Source organism: Aedes aegypti, chromosome 3 (genome assembly GCF_002204515.2).
Source record: "Aedes aegypti strain LVP_AGWG chromosome 3, AaegL5.0 Primary Assembly, whole genome shotgun sequence".
Taxonomy (NCBI): Eukaryota; Metazoa; Arthropoda; class Insecta; order Diptera; family Culicidae; genus Aedes; species Aedes aegypti.
The window spans coordinates 318,093,829-318,115,764 of record NC_035109.1 but is presented as its reverse complement, the minus strand read 5'-3'; the positions used below and the strand labels follow the sequence as shown (position 1 = coordinate 318,115,764).

General features: G+C 37.2%; 2 protein-coding genes across 3 annotated transcripts in view; one reads left to right on the top strand and one right to left on the bottom strand.

Annotated features, from left to right (window-relative positions):
• The window catches only part of LOC5576206 (D-beta-hydroxybutyrate dehydrogenase, mitochondrial), a 375,927-nt gene that overhangs the window by 180,563 nt on the left and 173,428 nt on the right, over positions 1-21,936 (bottom strand). The window lies entirely within an intron of this gene.
• The window catches only part of LOC5563869 (elongation of very long chain fatty acids protein 7), a 184,879-nt gene that overhangs the window by 67,294 nt on the left and 95,649 nt on the right, over positions 1-21,936 (top strand). The window contains exon 2 of one of the 2 annotated variants that reach the window (XM_021853090.1): positions 10,048-10,105. The exons of the other annotated variant lie outside the window; for it this stretch is intronic. The gene's annotated coding sequence lies outside the window, so the exon portion shown is untranslated. The remainder of the gene's footprint in view (positions 1-10,047; positions 10,106-21,936) is intronic. 2 annotated transcript variants of the gene reach the window in all.

Sequence of the window (21,936 nt, the reverse complement as noted above, 5' to 3'; positions counted from 1 at the left end):
TGGTGGTGATATGTTATGACATCTAATGATTCTTCACATCTAGTTGCGGTTATTCAAATGTTCAATCACGAACTAGGCAGTGTCAGTGAATATTTATACACTTTCACATATGTTTAAGGAAAGCTCTTCCAAACAAGATTGAATAGTGTAATGAAAGATGAATACAAATGATTATCGTTATTATTAGATTAGTAAATTTAGAAACCGGGCACTGCACTATGGGTGATCAGGCGGTCATAAATCGAAAAAAAATGTCCTAAACAAATTTTGGTTATTTTTGTGTTATAACTTACATATTTATTGAGAAAAATCCAAAATTTGAAGATCCTACTTGCTTTAGATTCTGAGATATACACTATCAAAGTCAGAAATATAAGCAAAATATACAGTTGTTGGCGAAAAATACCTTTTTCTTCAAATACATTAAACAATTACATTTTTAATAAATGCTCTTAATCCAAATACGTTCCCATAAAGGTTTTTACATGAGCTTTCTGCTGGACTAATAAAATAATGTCATACCACTAAAAGAAAAAATATTAAAAATTAAGTAAATTGAAAATTTTAGAAAATAATGCCGAAATTAAACTTTGATAGTCAAGAAATAATTTTCCTCGCATTTCCCCACACTTCTGTTTAGATAGAAATCCAGCTTGAAACTTTTACAAACATGTCCCGCGGAAAAATCTTGCAACAAGTTGCCACTTTGAAAGTTATTTCATTTTTCATTTTTTTATCATTCGAATTTTTTACCGTGCATGCTTAAAATGAGTTTCCTTCCACATTAACAAAGTTTACAGATGGTCAAAATCTCTTTATTCTTAGTTGACCAACATTTTTTTTATTTTTCCTATATGGTAGCTATCTTCAAGATAGTGTGGCCAAAAAAACATGATTTTAGGAAATATAATTTGAAGCCATTTTCAATCTGTTAATTTTAAACCAAAGGTAGTGATGTGAAGTTTTGTGAAAAAGTTACACGTCTTCTCAGTAAGAATCGAACTCACGCCTCCCTGATCTCTAGTTAGGGCGCGTTACCCCTACGCCATGAGAGGACTCATGAACGCAGAAGTTAACCTGGTCGTGGTCCTTTTTCGTGAAGTGCACCTGTTCCGAAAGATTACATGCCCATCCAAATAGAACGCTTTCTATTTATATCCAATGCCTAGCCCGAGAGCGCATTATTTTTTAGGTAATAAAATAGCAAACAACTGCGCTGGCTGAAGTTTCTATTGTGTGGGCTTCCAATGGGTCGCGACGTTCTCAAACGACCGGTTACGGGAAATAAGTCCGTTGCTCGATAAATTCTTGTTTTTAATTATGAATCTTGGCTTACGGCTAACCAGCCGCATAACTTCACATCAATTTGTCCATTTAATCCAATTGCAAAGTATATGTAATATTTAGCTTTTTGGTAGTTGTTAAACTTCCACTCGGCTGGTTAGCCGTAAACCACGATTCATAATTAAAAACAAGTACCATTCCATTTTTATTTATATAGAAGATAGATACATAGATTATAACCACCACCGCCACCATGAGTTTCTGAATAATATTTCTCCATTGAATACCTATAGGAAACATCAATCGCTCTTTGTTGAACACAAACAAAAATATGCTTTTTCGATTTCAGTTTGACATTAGTTAATACCTCAGTATAGTTAGTATACTGGCAATTGAATTTTACATACGAGTAGAGTCTTTAACTGTCAGTGTTTTTAAAAATGATGGTATTGTTGAAAAACTATAATATGGATATGGATAATCGCGCTGTTATTTCTCCTTAAGATATTTAATTGAATCATATGGAGAAGGTTAAAAATGCTTTCATACATATTTATGTCAATTATGTAATGGCAGAAGATGTTTACGATAATTTAAAAGATCAGTTATATAAATTGGAGTGTAAATTTGTAAATTTGTAAGTGGAAAGAAGCTTATCGTATTTAAACCCGGTTTGAGAAAATAAGTCAAAGCTGATTGTAAAGTGATTTTATTTTTGAAGAGTTTAGTGTTGCGTCATGTTCATCATCCAAACATAGGCACCCAGCAAAATTCTTTATGGCGTTAAGTGAACGAAGTAAACACCGCTTAATAGATAGTGAAACTTTCAATACTAATGTAGATTCTGTAGAGAAAGCTTTAATTCTAACAAGAGAACGGCTTATAAAAGGCGTGATATAAATGTGGTGAAAGTAATTGATCACCTTTTGAAAAAATAAAAATCATTTTTCAAATGTGTATAATCAATTGACAGACGCACAGGTCCTTAAGACACCAGAAAAATCATTTGGATTCATGATTGAACTTGGATTGAGTAAAAGCCAACACGAATTAATGCATTTTGATAGTCCATCAAAAATAGCGAAAAGAATATGTGCACCTCCTCAAGGTTCGATTGAACAAACGTGATCTAAAATTAAAGTAAAATTACAAGCACTACAACATACAGCCCAAAGAATGTGTAAAGTTTGATTGATGGATGGAAATGTATTAAAATATATTACCGCAACATCATTAATGAAATGTCCCAATTACGAAGCAATACCAAATTGTATGTCAAGCGAAGAAAAATATAAGGAAGCTTTTTCTCCGAAATAAGTAGCCTTGAACTACGGAATTTCTCATTTAAATGCATGGTTAAGATTTTTCGAATTCTTACTACACATTTCATTTAGAATTGACTTTGAAAAAAATGGAAAGTTACAAAATTATTTAAAGAAATATATGATGCGAGAAAACAACTTGTTTAAACAGGGCTTTACGATAGTTTTGGTATTGGAGTGGACCAACCACGATCAGCACAACTGAAAATGTTTGTAGAAAGGCAATTAATAATCCCAAGTTGTTGAGTAGTGTGTTGGATATTGATGAAAACTTTATTGAGAGGTTGCATAATATTCTTATAGCAATCAACTGTCAAGAGCCAACAAACCCAGATAAAATTGATGAGTATTGTAAAGCAACTTACCAACAATATTTCAATTTGTATAGTTGGTACAAAATTCCTGCAACTGTTCATTAAGTTCTGGCTGGTGATAACGTCCGTCCGTAACGCTTATTGTATGAAAAATATGAAACTTTTGTATAAGCCGTAACGCTTGAACGTATACCCCTCCCCCACCCCCTAGAGCGTTACGTAATTTGTGGACGGTGCCTTAGGCCTATCGGGTTTCAAACATTCAAAATTACTGGATTTTTTTTTCAATTTCTAGATTTTAAACAAAAACCAGTTGATAATTATAGCGTCTCTTCTAGAGGATTTGTGCCATCCCCATTGGCGTAGGAACACAGGGGAGGGGGGCCTGGTTTCCTCCAGAATCATCCAGCCAACACCCCCCTCCCCCTGAATCTTTGATGAAAATAAAAATAAAACAATTTAATATGAAGTAACATTATCTATATCAAAGTACATGACTCTTGTGATTGACCATAATCTCTTCAGTCATAAGGTTATTTTATGTTGCACAACTATAGTGAGAAAACCTCGCTTGTCTTACACAGCATCAGCGACTTCAGGGAAACAACCGAAAGCTTAACCGTCCAGCTGTCGATCGATTGGTCACTGTTAGAACTAGCTGCTTGTTGTATGCGATAAGCGCAATTTTTCGAGATCTCCGTTGGATAAAATACCATGGTACAAAAAAAGCGTGAATATCCTGGAAGTTTGATTCCCAAAATTCGTTTTTTCTTAATGGCATAAAAATAGATGAAAATGCCCGTATGTAGTTGGTGTTTTTGATTATCAGAACCAGAAGAGTGTCAGTTTGAGAAAATTGATTATCAATGAGGTTCATATTAATTAAAAAATATGCTGCCATACGGGTAATGAACGATCCGATGCACGGAATCGATGATATTGTCACGTCTTTAGTGTGCTTCGTGCAAAAATTACAACTTATCGAAGCGGACAAGCTGGTTCGAATGAAAATCATTTTTGTTTCCGATTATCTCAAAGCAATTGAGCATCAGCAGGTCAAAAGGAAACTGACAATCTTTCAGCAAGCGCTTTGTCCATTGAAAATCCAGGTGATCTGGATGATGCCGTTGATACTACAACATCCTACATTATGGAAGCTTTTGAAGAAGCATGTCCTCTGAGGTCTAAAAAGGCTACAAGAGGGACCCCATGGTGGAATTCCGATCTGACTAGACTCAGGAAACAATGTAGAAGGAGTTGGAACAGACGCTGTTCAGCTGGATCAGAGTCGTTCAAGTCGGCTCGCAAGGCTTACAAGAAGGCTCTTCGTTCTGCTGAACGATCCGGCTGGAAAAACCTTTGTACAAATCTTTCCAGTTTGAGTGAAGTCAGTCGGCTGAACAAAATCCTTGCAAAATCTAAGGATTTCCAAGTGAACGAAATTCGCTTACCTAATGGTGACTTTACTTCTTCCGATGAAGAAGTTTTAGAATGTTTTTTCAATACACACTTCCCCGGATGTGTGGACATAGCATCTACGGATGAACCAAATGTCTTTTCATGTAGTTACGAGTCTCTGGTCTCGGCTCGCAGTATCGTAACTACTGAATCGATTCAATGGGCACTTAATAGTTTTTCTCCTTTCAAATCTCCAGGAGCGGATGGGATTTACCCTGTTCTGCTCCAAAAGGGATTTGAGTTTATCAAACATGTTTTGAAAAAGCTACTTGTAAGCAGTTTTGCTACCGGGTACATTCCCAGATCCTGGCGTGATATTACTGTAAAGTTTATCCCGAAATGAGGACGTGCGTCGTATGAAGAAGCGAAGAGTTTTAGACCAATCAGTCTGGCCTTTTTTCTTCTGAAATGTCTGGAACGCATTATCGATCATCACATCCGTGATGTTTATTTGGCAAACATGCCTCTTCATGTGAATCAAATTGGTAAGCATCAATCTGGAAAGTCCACGGTGACTCTTTTACACAAAGTTATTTACGATATCGAGAAAGCTTTCGCTCAGAAGCAATCCTACTTGGGTGTTTTCTTGGATATTGAGGGTGCCTTTGATTACGTGTCTTTCGATGCCATATTGGAAGCCGCACGAAACCATGGGCTACCTACAATGATTACCAATTGGATTCATCAAATGCTCAAAAACCGACATCTCTTCTCGACATTGCGTCAAGCAGCGATTCGAAAATTGAGTGTTTGCGGATGCCCCCCAGGGGGAGTCTTGTCATCATTTTTGAGGAATCTCGTAGCAGATACGCTATTGAAGCAACTCAATAATTGTGGTTTTCGAACTTATGGATTTGCCGACAACTATCTAGCTCTAATAGTTGGTATGTGCATAAGCACCCTATTCGACCTGATGCAAAGTGCTCTTCAGGTAGTCGAGAGTTGGTGTCGCCAATATGGCCTTTCGGTTAACCCGAATAAAACATCTATTGTTCTTTTTACGGAAAGAAGAAACCGCGATGGAATTCGACCTTTACGTCTTTTTGGCACTGAGATTAATGTGACTGATCAAGTATGTCGGAGTCATTCTAGATTCCAAACTTCCATGGACTCCTCACATTGATTTCAGAGTCAAAAAAGCTTGCATGGCCTTCGTTCAATGCCGGCGAACCTTTGGTAAAACTTGGGGCCTCAAACCCAAATATATCAAATGGATTTACACAACAGTTGTTTGACCAATATTGGCATATGGATGTCTTGTGTGGTGGCAAAAGGGCGAAGTGAGAACAATCCAATCAAAATTGGGCCATCTCCAAAGGATGTGCTTGATGGCGATGTCTGGTGCGTTCTCTACAACTCCCACAGCAGCGCTTGAGGCCATTTTCGACGTTGCGCCACTACACATATATCTTAAACAAGAAGCACATTCTTGGTCTTACCGTTTATGGGTACTGGATCTACTGGAGAAAAATCCAGTAAATCGTAGATCTACACACACTTCGTTGTTTCCACTTTTGGTGAATTGGGACAAAATAGTCCTTGCTCCAAGTGATCTCACAATTGCTCGTCACTTTTCTTACAGGACATTTACCACACAATTTCCTTCACGTGAAGAGTGGACGTCTGGCTATTTGGAATGAAGTATGTATGTCAAACAATATAGTATGTTACACTGATGGCTCACTTCTTGAAGGTAGAGCTGGTGCAGGAGTATATTCTCGTGAGCTAAGGCTAAATCAGTTTTACTCATTTGGTAGAAACTGCACCGTTTTTCAGGCGGCAATATTTGCTCTTATCTGTGGAGTGCAATCAGCACTTCAACAGCGCGTTATAGGTAAAGTCATATACTTCTGTTCAGATAGTCAGGCTGCTATAAAAGCTCTTGCTCCGGCCGGAGGAACTGAATTCAGTCAACTCTGTAAACCTTGTATGGGTACCTGGCCATTCTTCCATCGCTGGAAATGAATTGGCTGATGAGCTAGCTCGCGATAGAGCACCGCATGACTTCATCGGCCCTGAGCCAGCTATTCCAATTTCGAAGTGCTGGGTGAAGCTTCAGATAAATTCTTGAGCGGCAACTCAGCACAAGCAACATTGGAATTGTTTGGAGTCATGTCGTCAAACAAAATTGTACATTACTGAGCCATCTCCAAGGGCGGCGAAGTTTTTAACAAAACTGTCAAAGCAAAATTGCAGTCTTTTGGTCAATGCGTTGACAGACCACTGCCGACTCAACTATCACACGGCAAATATTCAGCGTGCAGACTCATTTGTGTTTGATAGTTGTGTTTCCGATTATGGAACCTCATATCACCAGAAATGTAACTGTCCAGTTTTAGCGCAAATGCGCTTCCAATTACTTGGTAAACACTTATTTAGTGCAACTGAATTCAGAAAACTGAATCTTCAGGACATTCTGTTAGTCTTAACTCGCTGTGGTAATGAGCTATAGGCTCTCTTTACGCTCATGCGTTTTGCAAACCATTGTGGTATGGAGCTACATGCTCTCAATTCACTCATGCAATCCTCCAACTTCAAGGGACCCCATTCCTATTTCCTCCCATCTTTCCCTTCCCCTTCCTCTACCATTGGATAGATGATGAATTAGGCTCAAATATGGTGATGGCACAAATCTCCCAACTGGTGGGGAACGTGCCTTTGGAGCCGGCCTTCTGATACCTGAAGATCCCAACTGTTAACCTTGAATTCTTGCCTAAACCTACAAAAATCCTACGATTCACATTAAAATCTCAGGATCCATTGCTACAATTCTTGGACGACTTACAGACTTCTATAGTGTCGAGCACTTGACTATGATTGCTTGAGTTTGCTGCAGTACGAACTTTATTCCTAATTTTCCTGAGATATCGCTTGACTCAAAATATGATAGAATATATTCGTTTGAGCCTGGTCAATACTCAAGGATTTTTTCTAATAATTTTAGTGCAATCCTTGAATCAAAGTCCAGTCGTTAAGTAGATGGCGTAATGGAATTGGGGGTACAATTAACACCCTAAGCCATAGGTCCCCAAACTTTTCGTGTGCGTGACCCACTCCTCACCAGTAACAAGTTTTGTTTTTCACACTAAAATTATCGAGATCTTTCGTTATTTTTACTAGACATGCAATAACTTCTACTAATGTTCGCATGCTCAACGTTAGTATCCCTTCAATTCTCAGGCTAATCGAACGTCAGATAACGAATACTTTTAAACATAAACATAAAATGAGGGCTAGAACGACCTTTCTACTATCGGCAACATAAAGTTAATCATCAGCTTGAAATCGTAGTTGGAATGCTGAAATTAAGAATGGTGCTTACGTCAACTTTGCGAACATAGGCAGTATTTCCAGAAGCTTATTTTTATGTATTCAATATTTTAAAGGTTTTGGTAGTATTTAATTGAATTGGTATTATTTGAATTAAATTACTCAGTATTTATGATGGTTTTGGTAATTATGGGCAAGTCTATACTATTTGAAAATTGAAAAGGAATGTGAGATTTAAAATACAAAAGAGTTGCAATGTTTAGTTTTATCAACTGTAAACCAATCTTCTTTTATCGTTTTTCATAATTATAATGAGAGTTTTACACACTATAAATTTTCAACAGATACATTGAAGATTACCTGTAAAACTATTTCGATAAAGTTCATTGGATAAATCTCCGAAATTTTCAAGTCGTCGAAATGCACAAAATATGGTCAAATTGTCTGGAGAAAAATCACAAAATATTTTGTTTGTACTTCATGACATCCATTATGGTTCCAGTTACAAAAGTGTTGATGTTGAAACTTTTGTAATCCCAAGTAAATTGCAAACGGCAACTTCAAAAGTTTTAATTAGTACTGGCTGGTGCAAGTAATGATTGAAACAAAAACCACCACCAATTTAAACCGATTACCAAAATACACGTGCAAAATATTAGAAGACAATTGCAAAATGATATTTCCTTGCAGCCCACCAGAGACTGGTTCATGACCCCTCAGGGGGTTTTACTCTTCCAGCTTTTGACAGTTCTAGATCAACCTAGAGTTGTCAGAATAGTTCCTTAGTCTGAGAATCAATGATGGTGCTATATTTTGCATAGATTTATAACATAATTACCGTAAAACATAAACCTGTTCATTTTGCCCACAGTTCCCTTATCATCACTATTTCTTTTCCTTTCCTCGTTACGGAGAAAATGGGCGTGGCCGGCAACGGAAGTTTCCATGCAATCATCTCTTACCTTCGATTGAATGGCTCCTTCCAGTTTTCCATTTGTAGTTGGAGTAGTTGATAAAGATACCACATCATAAATCTTCGAGCTGTTTAGTGGCATACCTATAAATAAACGAAAAACCTAATTTAGTACTATACCATTTAATTTCGCTAGAGTTTGTATCCTTTGACAGATACGCGTATTTCGACCTCAACTGTAAGGTCGTCTTCAGTGTCGTGTACTAGAGTCGTTCCCGTGGTAAATTAATTTATTTAAATCATGTAATCCATCCCAAATGTCGGATAAAAAAAACGAAAAGAGATTCTCATATCACCCAGTTCTCACTTGTCCTTGGATCTCAGCTGAGGAGAAAGGGTCCGAAACATGACTCAACCAGGTCAGATGCTCACAGTAAAAGCCCAACTCAACTTCTATCGCCTACTGCAGTGACCCCCGTGAGACAAAACAGAAGAAAAACCTCGTAAAAGCCGTAATAAATTGTCGTTCCCCAGCTCGATTACAAATTCTCACCAACTAGGTAGCTGTTAGACGCCCGACTCAATCAATGATCGCCGTTGCTACAGATGCACCGCAGCCTTAGGCCGAGATCCCGCTTACATAAGTCTACCGATCATCACCGTCGTCGTCGTCGTTGTCTAACTCTGCCCAGTTTAGTTGCCTAGTTTCGGACGTTCAGACTATACGGTAACGTTAGACCAACTATAAAAATCGGTTGCAAAACCGTTTGAAATGGAAATGTTCGCCTCACTCCAAATGAGACGAAGAGGCTGACAATTTCGACTGATTCGCTGCCCCCGTTGTTATTGTGGCTGTCGTAGTCGTCGTTGGCGGTGGTTTAGTTTTGTTGATTGGATGTCCGACTTCGTTGAGAAGGGGCATCTGCAGTTTTTTTTTTGGGCGAAACAGGTCCAAAAATAAATGGCAAAGCTCAGTAATGCTGACTGTGCAGATTTTGCATTTTTTATTTTTTTTTTTCGGACTATAAATTTTGGTAACCCGAAGAAACAAGTTTCTGGGTTGGAAAGAAATTTGAATTTCAGATGCAGTCTATTAAAACAGTCTCTATGAAGGTAACTAGACCGGAGTTGATTAGGTAGTTGTTGCATAACCATAAAAATAATATTACTCACTTTCTGCAACACATATTTAGAATGACCTTCTGTTGTCATTTGGTTTGTGTGCACTTGTGTCGCTCTCAATCATAAGATTCAACTATACAATTCAGCTGGAAAATTGCAAAAGTGTGTTGTTCTCAGCTAACATTGATGATCTCGACTAAACATCCCATCAAACTTGTCTCAGTTTTAATTGTTTTTTTTTTTTCATTAGTGGATGAAGTTAACCACCTGATCATAGATTATATATTAGTTTTCCAATTATATACAGGTCTTGAATGACTAGCAGGTTACCTAATTGAGAGTATATTATTTCTCCCTGTTCTAGAACCATTAAATTGATTTGCTGCAACCCAGACGGAGGGGCTAAAATTCAGATCATTCAGGTAAGTGACTAAATGTTTATCGTTATACTAATTGCACCTTTCAAATGGCCTCTCTACCATTGGAATTGGATTTTTTATCATTGCACTATTTATGATTGAGTTCACCCAGTATCAAGACCAACAAAGACCAACAAAATATTATGGTTGTACCAGAGTATATTTCAAAAAATCTATTAGGACGCTCCTTTGAGGGCAATTTTTCATCTAACGCATCGAACGTTCCACGAATCAGTCAAATCAGTTTCGTCTGAAAACCATGTTCTATCTTTCTCTACCACGACTCATTTCTCTTCACTGGATCGTACGCCGTCTCTTGAAATCAATAAACAGATGGTGAGTGTGGAAGTTGAATTCCCGGAATTTATCAAGGATTTGACGTAAGGTAAACATATTTGATCCGTTGTTGAGTGACCCTTATGAAAACCAACTTGGTATTCGCTGACGAAGGACTCCTCCAGCAACCTCAATCAAGCAGCGTGATTCCTCGGTAATTGACGTGTTTCTTCTTATACAGAGGGCAGATGAGGTCCTCCAGGCAGCTAGCAGGCAGTTCTTTTTCCTTCAATAACCTTAACAGAGCATTTCATACAGCTGCGCTCTACCTTGCTTGGAAAGTTCAGCCGGGAGCTCATCTTTTTCAACTCTCCGATTGCCATTTTAACCTTTCGGTCGTCGCGCGAATTTTTGTAACGCGAGTAGTCGCGCGTTGTACTTTGTACAACACCCTTGGTTTTGCGAATATCTCAGGAGTGGAGATTTTTTTTTATTATCGTACAAATTGGGCCGAAGGGTCTCAGATTTTCATGAAACTTTTTCCACAGGCAGGGCTCATGGATATATGAATAAAAAAAAATTGAGAAAATTCAGGGTCGCCTATTTTTCCGGAAAACTCAGGTGGAAATTTTTTGTTTTCCCTTGACACTACTTACTTTGAAAAATCATAACTCAAGAACGAAGCATCGTAGAAACAAAGTTTTTATATGAAAATTTAAGCAAATTTTCTCAAAAATCCAAAAAAAATATGAACTGGAAAAAGTTTTCCACAAAATTTTCCACCGTTGGGAAAATTCGTAAAGAAAAGCCGGAAAAACTAGGCCCGAACTCGTGGAAAATTTTCAAAAAAATATTTTCGAGAAGGTCATTTTATAAGCTTTAATCACTGAAATTTTTGGAATGCACTTTTTTTTCGTTTTTGAGTTATGGCCAATTTTGTGAAAAATGTCCAGATGTGCCATATAAGACTTTTCTTTGAAAAATCATAACTCAAGAACGAAACATTGTAGAAAGAAAGTTTTTGTATGAAAATTTAAGCAAATTTTCTCAGAAATCCAAAAAAAAATATGAACTGGAAAAAGTTTTCTACAAAATTTTCCACCGTTAGGGAAATTCATAAAGAAAGGCTAGAAAATCTATGCCCGAACTCGCGGAAAATTTTTATTAAAATATATTTGAGAAAGAAACTTTATAAACTTCAATTCTAGTAACTTTTAGGATGTACTTTCTGTTTGTTCCTGAGTTATGGTCAGTTTTGTGAAAAATGACGATATTAGCCTTTTCTTTGAAAACCCATATTTCAATCGAAGCATCAGAAAAACAAGGTTTTTTTTATCAAAGCAATTGCAAATTTTTTTAAAGGATCTGAGAGAAACGATATGGGATTGGTTTTAATGAATTGGATTGGATTATATTTTTCATGAAACATTACACCGTTAAGCAAAGCTGAAAAAACTGTTTCTTTTCCATTCCAAGTATTGAAGAATATTGTAGGATTGGATCTTATTGATCGCTCTTTTCAAATATACTTTGTTTGAAAGCTGGAATAGCTAATCGGGTTTTCATTTTTTTTTCTTAAACAGTGAAAAATGTCCTGGGAAACTGATTCCATTTCAAAAATTTCATATTTTTGAGATAATTTGAATCCGGTTCGACAAGTCATGATGAGTCTTGAGTCATGATTTTTTAACGAAAAGGCATGTATGGCAAATCTTTGCATTTTTTACAAAATTGACCATAGATCAGGATTTAAAGAAAAGTACATCCTTAAAGTTACCAGAATTGAAGGTTATAAAGTTTCTTTCTTAAAAATATTTTATTAAAAAATTTCCACGAGCTCGGGCATAGCTTTCCCAGCTTTTCTTTATGAATTTCCCCAACGGTGGAAAATTTTGTGGAAAACTTTATCCAGTTCATATTTTTTTGGATTTCTGAGAAAATTTGCTTAAATTTTCATACAAAAACTTTCTTTCTACAATGTTTCGTTCTTGAGTTATGATTTTTCAAAGAAAAGTCTTATATGGCACATCTGGACATTTTTCACAAAATTGGCCATAACTCAAAAACGAAAAAAAGTGCATTCCAAAAATTTCAGTGATTAAAGCTTATAAAATTACCTTCTCGAAAATATTTTTTTGAAAATTTTCCACGAGTTCGAGCATAGTTTTTCCGGCTTTTCTTTACGAATTTTCCCAACGGTGGAAAATTTTGTGGAAAACTTTTTCCAGTTTATATTTTTTTTTTGGATTTCTGAGAAAATTTGCTTAAATTTTCATACAAAAACTTTGTTTCTACGATGTTTCGTTCTTGAGTTATGATTTTTCAAAGAAAAGTCTTATATGGCACATCTGGACATTTTTCACAAAATTGGCCATAACTCAAAAACGAAAAAAAAGTGCATTCCAAAAATTTCAGTGATTAAAGCTTATAAAATTACCTTCTCGAAAATATTTTTTTGAAAATTTTCCACGAGTTCGGGCATAGTTTTTCCGGCTTTTCTTTACGAATTTTCCCAACGGTGGAAAATTTTGTGGAAAACTTTTTCCAGTTCATATTTTTTTTGGATTTTTGAGAAAATTTGCTTAAATTTTCATAGAAAAACTTTGTTTCTACAATGCTTCGTTCTTGAGTTATGATTTTTTAAAGTAAGTAGTGTCAAGGGAAAACAAAAAATTTCCACCTGAGTTTTCCGGAAAAATAAGCGACCCTGAATTTTTCTCAATTTTTTTTTATTCCTATATCCATGAGCCCTGCCTGTGGAAAAAGTTTCAAGAAAATCTGAGACCCTTCGGCCCAAACCCGTACGGTAATAAAAAAAAATCCCCGAGTGTGACCACTTAGATAGATGACGTCTTCGGCAAAATTGATCCGTAGCTTATGGGCTATCATTATCATAGCCAAGAAATTCGGGATTTTGCCACTAGGCGGCGCTAGTGAGCATTAAGCTTTTGTTTCCCAGATCTCATGATCCTGACCACTTAGAAAGATGGCGTCTTCGGCAAAGTTGTTCGGTAACTCAAGGACTATCATTGTTTGAGCGAGTTGATTCAAAATGTTGCCAGTAGGCGGCGCTAGTGAGCATAAAACATTTGTTTCGCAAATATCTCAGGAGCCTGATCACTTAGAAAGATGGTGTCTTCGGCAGAGTTGTTCAGTAGCTCAAATTCTTTCTTTGTTTGATCCTTAAAGTTAGAGATTTATTAAAATAATGATAGTCCCTGAGCTTCTGAACAACTTTGCCAAAGGTGCCTGTGAAAAAAGTAAAGATCCTGCAGTATCCGCAAAACAAAATTTCATGCTCACTAGCGCCGCCTGATGGCAAAATATCGTATTCCTTGGCTCAAATAATGATAGCCCTTGAGCTACCAAACTACTTTGCCGAAGACACCATCTTTCTAAGTGGTCAGGCTCCTGAGATATCTGCAAACAAAAGTTTCATGCTCACTAGCGCCGCCTAGTGGCAAAATTTTGAATCAACTAGCTCAAAAAATGATAATCCTTAACTTACTAAACAACTTTGCCGAAGACGACATTCTTCTAAATGGTCAGGATCGTGAAAAATCTGCAAAACAAAAGTAAAATCCATGCCCACTAGTGCACCTAGCGGTCAAACGAATTAATGAGGTACCATCAGATGCGCTTCACTCAGAACAACTTTCTAAAGACCCCAAATTCTACCAGATATTCTAGTATGACGATTTAAATATGGTTTTCGAACCGTAATTAGTGCGTTCATATTATGCGACTATGTACAGTATTATTTTCTTATAAAGGTCATAGTTAAAACTGTCAATTTGTTCTTCAGAACTTGACAGACATTTTATCTGCTGGTACTCTTGCTTGCATAAATCAGCGTGTACAAATTACAACTCGCGACAGCCAAGTTAATCTCATCTAGTGTCGGTGACTCCACAGTTCGTTCATCGACGCTGATGGTTTGTCTGTTCTCAGACGCGCTAATGTTTTCTCCGTTCAGCAGATGGTCAAAATGCTCTTTCCACCTAACAGCCTCCATGGTTTTATCTTTCAGCAAGTTACCTTCCAATCATTGCGGTAGTCGACGCTGTTTTTTTCCCGCACGCCATTGACAGTTTCATAAAATCTCCGCATATCATTTTGTTCCATGCTGTTCTGCGCCTCGGTAATGATATCTTCTTCATACTGCTTTCGCTTCCATGTACCACTCTCTATTTTGCCGGGTACCAGGCACTAACATCCGGCTTCTGGTAACATTCATCTTATCTGTCACATTTTGACGATCCTCATCAAACCAACCGTTCCTACGTCGTTTCTGAGTAGTATCTATCACCTCTCGCGCTGCTGTGCTCACCGCTCTGATTCACAAAAGATCAATTATTGTTGTAATCAAACATCCTTGGCAGTTTCCTTGCATGGTCCGTTGCAAGCTTTCGATGAAACCTTCGAAAGACTTATGGTAAGGGGTCATCCATTAACTAGGTTTTTCGATACATATCGATCTTCGAAGATATTTAATGAAGACCTGACTGTTTTCAGAGTAGCGAAGGTTTTAAGAGTAGGCTTACATAAAATAAATAGAAATTTATTCAATTATTCTTCTTTCAGGTCTCCTCTGAAATATGTCGGTTCTCTAATTTCCCAACTTTTTTGTTAACTTACGAGCAATTACAGAATACTCTAAGAATTGAGACAAATGACTGGTATGTTTGAAATCATCTTAGAACATACAAAACTTGTGTTAATTTTTATGTATCATCATCTACGTTTCAATCAAATTTCGGATCGAACTTTAGGCAATTATTTGAAAACATCAACGCATATTCCGTGACTGCAAGCAAAAAATTGTAAGAAAATGGGTCTTTATGAATTAGTGATTGAACCTTAGATACATTCTTTACTAAGCTCTGTAGTTGATTGTAAAGAATACCTGGAATATATCCGAAAAGTGTGCTTAGAGTTATTTATAGTTGTAATCTTAGAAGAATTAGAAACAATTCATAAGAAGGTTTTGATTGATATCACTAGCCGATCCTTTGAATAAGTTATAATATATAATTTTGCGCAATGGACTGGTCGTAATTTTGACAGAAATTCCTGATCTTCTACCAGCAGGGTATCAAGCCCTAAAGGTGTTTTGGACAATTTCATGAGAAATTCCTAACGAAACTCTCAAAGTTGTTATGAGAGGAATCCTGTCAAAATTAGAGAATCTTGTCAAAACGGACTGGACTGGAACATTTCTGGAACTCTAAAAAATCGTTAAGCCTTAGAAGGTTTTATTTATTTACTCATTGTAATGCTCGTAAAAAATATTTAAAAAATATCTGGTGGAACCGCTTGAAGGTTTCTGTAGCTATTGCAACATATATAAATTGAAGAATTCTTTGCAGTGATACTTAGAGATAATCATTGAGCAATCTGAAGATAAATGTTTGTAAAGTTAAGGTCGTATGCCAAAAAAATGCCAATTGTCTTAATAAATCCAACGAACTTTTTGGAGGAATGCCAGAATTAAATTTAAGGTCACACCTTTAACAAATAAAATAGTACCTGCAAGAATCCCTGGAGTTTTTCGTGGGAAAACTTGAAAAAAAAACCCTGGATGTCGAGAAATATCTTGATGAGTTGCTTGAGTTCACCTAAAATTTTGGATGCATTTCGGTTGATATTCCTGAAATCCTGAATTCTTATCGGGATCTAAGAATTCTCTAAAATTCCAGCAATTTCACCAAAATCTCAGAATACTCCCCATAAAATCAGAACAACGATATCTACTGAAATCCCACAACTCCCATTAAAATCCTAGAATTCTTATCGGAATCCTAGGATTCCGGAAATTCTGTTCACTCATTGAAATCCAGCATTCTCACAAAAAATCACTCGCGCTTTCTGTAGTTGAAATTAAATCTCGGATCTATTACTAGAAACCCAAAATGTAACAATTCATATAGGAGTCCTGAGAGTTCTTACAGCAGAAATCCTTCCAGAATCCTCAAAAAATCTCAAAGTTCCCATATTGAAGTCGAGTCTAGTACACGACACTAAAGACGGCCTTACAGTTGAGGTCGATATACGCGTATCTGTCAAAGGATGCAAACTCTAGTGGAATTAAATGGTATAGTACTCAATTCGGTTTTTTCATCTACTCAAAATTCCCACCCATAAAAATCTCAGAAATGCTCAGAACTTATAAGTTTTAATAACTTAGAATTCCCATTTCATTCTTAATTATCAATCCGGAATCTAAGGGCTTCCTCCAGGATTTCTGATCAAGAATTGGAACATGCGCCACGATCCACTAGTCCAGAAATCCTTTTGATTTCAATATTTCTTACTAGAATCGGAGAATACCCTGTAATTTCTGCATATATTCTACTGATACTGATTCCTACTGAAATATCAGGATTTTGGATTCCAAGGATTTCCACTGAAATACGCATGGTAACCCTAAAACCGTCTACCAGATTCTTGTTAAATACTTCAATATATCAGGATCTCCACCCATTTGATATCAAGGAAATGCTCATCTAATGCGATACTTTCTATTCGCTCGCGCTCTTCCAAAAGTAGACTTATGCAGCCCGCAGACGACTCAGACTGTTTGACCAGCATTGGCTCCGCCCACATCTTCTGCCCATGTTGGTGCTATGCTTGACCACGTGTGATGCTGCTTGACGAAGCAATTGGAAATTTTGTAAAACCAATATGACGGTTGGCGAAACGGTTGGCCAAAATCAAACGAGTTTGATTTAGCTCAAACCACCGGTGGGCAGAGCCAAATGTTTGAAAAACTGATCGTACTGTCTGTAGGGATGATGCACGAACATCGACGTCATGCATGTCAACTTGAAGCTTGGACGTCCCATCAACTGCCGATGCTACCGCTTCTGCTTCGTAAGCAGAAGGTCATGGGTTCAATCCCAGGCCCCGGCCGTATTTAGAATACTTTGTAGAGATGTATCTTGTATGTACAATCTGTATCTATCGAAATCTTTCACTCTTCCAGCTTTCATTCCTTCGACGCTCATTCGTATGTTCTAGCAATCGCTAGAACGAGAAACGGACATTAGTTACGCCGTTTCCCTCTCTTCACATTCTATCATCATTCTACTCTCACCTCCTTCAACGCTTCACAATTTACATATAAACACTATATACGGGTGGGACATGGACAGGCAGTTCGTGGGCTAGATGAGGAAATCGTGGATACCAGGTCCGAATCACGGAGAAAAATCATTCATTCTTCTCCAACAGCCCGCGGCGAGCGCCTGAACGTCAAACCACCAGACGGGAATCTTAATAGGAGGAACCGTACGACATGGCAAGACCCTGCATTGGTGGTGACTCTATATATCAATAATATAATACATACACTCTTGAGTTGATTCTATAGATTCCACAATCTTTATCCTATTTCTTTTACAAATCCATCAGCAGTTCTACTTGTGATTCTATCAAAAGTTCAACAAGTAATTCCTCCAGGGATTGTACCAGGAGTTCAATCAAGTAATTCTTCAGGAATTTTACTTCAATTTTTTCATGGATTCCATCGGTTATTCCTTTATGATTGTATAGGGTGTTATCCAGAAATTCAATCAATATTGTGTCCAGTAGTTTAACTAGGAATTCCTATACCAATTCCTCCCGAAAGATCCCCCAAGAATTCCTCAAGGAATTCCATCAAGATTTCTTCTTGAGATTACATAAGTAGTTCCTCTTAGCATTCTATCAGGAGTTCCATAAAGAATCTTACCAGGAATTCCTCCAAAGATTTCATCAGAAGTTCTTATAGGGATTAAAATCAGGAGTTCCTCTAGAGATTTCATAAGAAATTTCTTCTGAGATTGCACCTGGTACTCCTTCAGGGGTTATATCAGAAGTTCTTTTAGGGATTACATCAGGAGTTCCTTCATAGATTCCAAAGTAAATTTCTACAGGGTTCTTTCCGAAGTTTCTGAAGGGTTTTCTTAAGGAGTTCTTTCGGAAATTGCATTTGGAACTTCTCTGGAGATAATATCAGGGATGCCTCAAGGAATTCCATCAGGGTTTCTTCTTGGGATTTTGTAAGAAGCTCCGCCAGGCATAAGTATTATCAGGAATCCAGGGATTGTATCAGGGATACCGTATAAAGGGATCCCGTCAGGGGTTTCTTCAGAGATTGCAATAGGAGTTCCTTCAGGTTCTTCTAAGGATTAGAGCAGGGAGTTCCTCTAGGGATTCCAACAGGATTACTTCTAGTGATTCTTTTAGGAGTTCCTCCTCTGAAGTTCCTTCAGATATATCTGGAATTAATTCAGATCACATCAGAAATTCTTCCAAGAATTCCATCAGAAGCTTCTCTAGGGATTTCATCAGAAGTTCTTCTATAAATATTGGAAGTTTCTGCAGGGATTCCATCCGAAGTTCTTCCATTATGCACACTTCAAAGATTCGATTAAGGTAACATCTAAGATTTCATTATGAAATGCTCTTTGAATTCCATCATGAACTTTCTGAGATTCCATCAGAAGTTCATCTCTAGGGAAATCTTCAAGAGATTTCTTCGGGAATTCTCCTAGGGAGTGCTTCCGGAATTTCCCCAGGATTAATCAAGGGATGCCTTCCGAATTTCTCAAGGGATCCCTCCAGAAATATCTCCAAGGATTCTCGAGGATTGTCAGCAATTTTTCCAGAGAGGATTTCATCACCGGAAATATTCAAGGGATTCCTCGCGGAATTCATCAAGGGATTCCTCGCGGAATTCATCAAGGGATTCCTCCCGAAACTTTTCAATCAGGAATTCCTTCAGGGATTTCACCAGAAATTTTTCGTAAGGATTCTACTAGTAATTAGATAAACCACCAGTTTATTCCCCAAGCACAGGAGTTCTTCTTGGGATTGAAAAACTAAATTCCTCTAGGGGTTCCAAGATGATTTTTTTTCTCTAAGGATTCTAACTAAAATCCACTACATAAATCTTCCAGAGATTTCTCTAAAGACTCTACCATAGACTTCATCTGGAACTCGCCCAGGTGATTCTTCAGCTTTTTCTTTTTTTCGTTTCGATTTTGTTGTTCACAAATATGACTTTCTGTTCGTTTTCAACTTCTATTCATTTCTCTCGTCGTTCTAAACAGTCGGCTAGAAGGCCTTTTTTATCTTATTTGAATAAGAAGATATATTTAGCTTAAAATGCTCACTTTAATTTGCTTATGAACGCCACTTAACATTTTGAATCAAATTGTTTACCTTCCAGATGTCCTTGACTTTTTTAACAACTTTGCTGAAGACTCGAATTATCTATCTCAAGTGGATCAAAAGAGAGAACTAGTTTGGAACGCACAATTTTACATCTTCACTAGCGCCACCTAGTGGTAAAATTACCTACTGATTGCAGCTTTATGAGCAAATCCCCAGCAAGACTCAAGCAACTCTTTAAGGTTTCAGAACGAATAAGGTAGAGGCTTTTTTGGTCAAATACCACGTTGATTCGGATTTCCCTAACAATTCGAATCTTGGACTGTGGACTTAGATCACAAAAAAAACGTCAACGGTTAGGAATGAATAAAGCGAAAGATGTCATAATCATGAATCCTGAGTTTAAAAACCTAATGTAGTGCAAAAATACCATTTTTTTTAAATGAATTAGGAATTGTTTTGAGTAACAAGTCGATGAATTGTCAAAATATTCCATTAAACAATTTATCAAAAGAGTTACCAGAGGAAACTTAGTGAAGAAACTTAAAAAAAAAAGCTGGATTTATCTCCAAGAGGTTTATTTTGAGATTAACTTGTTCAGTAAATGACGCTGTTGGCTCACTTTGAAATGTTTAAATTAATTTATTAGCATTCGGAAACAAAAGCTTCAATCTTCCAATAATTAAGTCAAAAGTTTGATATGATGCCGTAAGGATGACATGGATTTCTCAAAACTAGGTATCAAGCACAATATGTGAATTGATCCGAGAAAGACAAACACTCCAAACAGAGCAATCCAAGCATAGCATCCCCAATACATATCACCATAAGCAAGTGAAACACCAGAACGCAGGTGTTCATTTGGGATTCAAATGGTTGTTTATTCCAACGCCAATAACGGCGACCACTCGGCTGTTACATCCGGATTCGCATCTCATTTGGCAACACAAACACCAACAAGTATCACTTCTTCCCTATTTGGCCAGGACAGCTTTCAGCCGTTGACCGTTCTGTCAAACAGCTCTCCGCTGTCATCATACGAATCGCCGCCATCAATGAAAACGGTTCGTCATATGAAAACAACCATAATTGCAATCTCGTTTCACTTACTCATCTTTCCTTTAGGGTAGGTGGAGCAATATTCGCCACCCTGGGAAAAAGTATTTTTATAAGTTAATCTATTTTTTAAACAGTCTTCTTCTTCTTGTTCGATGTTCGATGTTGATGTTTAAGGTGAAGATGAATCGAAGCCAAATCTCAAATTTTCAAGAGCACAAATCTGGTGAACCAACCATCCGTTTAAGCTGCAAACTTAATCGATTGGTCACTAGGTGGTGGTGACCAATCGATTAAGTTTTCAGCTCAAACGGGTGTTTGGTTCTCCAGATTTGTGCTCTTGAAGATATGAGATTTGGCTTCGATTCATCTTCACCTTAATGTTCGATGACCACTTCCACACCACAGTTGTTAATGCACGGTAAAAAATAAGCACCATGCTTTCAATAGTTCTGCACATGGATTTGCACTACTGTTGAATCTTGACAAAATCAAGGTAACAGCACTTGAATTCAACGTTGCATGTTTTGATTTGAAATAAAAAAAAGTTAAAATAAACATTTCCGCCTGACCCAGATTTGAAACACCAATCTTCGGAGTGCAAGTCTAGTGTCTTACCTCGACACCAACTCGCATCTGTTGAAAGGGGTTGAATTGATCTAAATCACTTTCTACAACGAGCTGTCAATGATTGCTTTTACACAAAAGACATGATGTCAAAATCAACGACTTTTCACTTCAGAGTCTACACGGTAAAAAATAAGCATCATGCTCTCAATAGTTCTGCACTTGGATTTGCACTACTGTTGAATCTTGACAAAATCAAGGTAATAGCACTTGAATTCAACGTTGCATGTTTTGAATTGAAATAAAAAAAAAAAAGGTTAAATAAACATTACCGCCTGACCTAGATTTGAACCAGCAATCTTCGGAGTGCAAGTCTAGTGTCTTACCTCGACACCCACTCGCATCTGTTGAAAGGAGTTGAATTGATCTCAATCAGTTTCTACAACGAACTGGCAATGATTGCTTTCACACAAAAGACATGATATTCAAAATCAACAACTTTTCACTTCAGAGTCTAGTTCTAGAGACAGTAGAGCAAATCCAAAGTTAAAACTCTTCAAATCATGGTGTTTGGTGTTTTGAATTGAGTCAAGTGATCAATCTATTCAATCGAACGTGCTGATTTTTTACCGTGTAGTTCTAGAAACAGTAGAGCAAATCCAAAGTTAGAACTCTTCAAATCGTGGTGATTGGTGTTTTGAATTGAGTCAAGTGAGCAATCTATTCAATCGAACGTGCTGATTTTTTACCGTGTGAGAGCTTTCTTCACCAATGTTGCC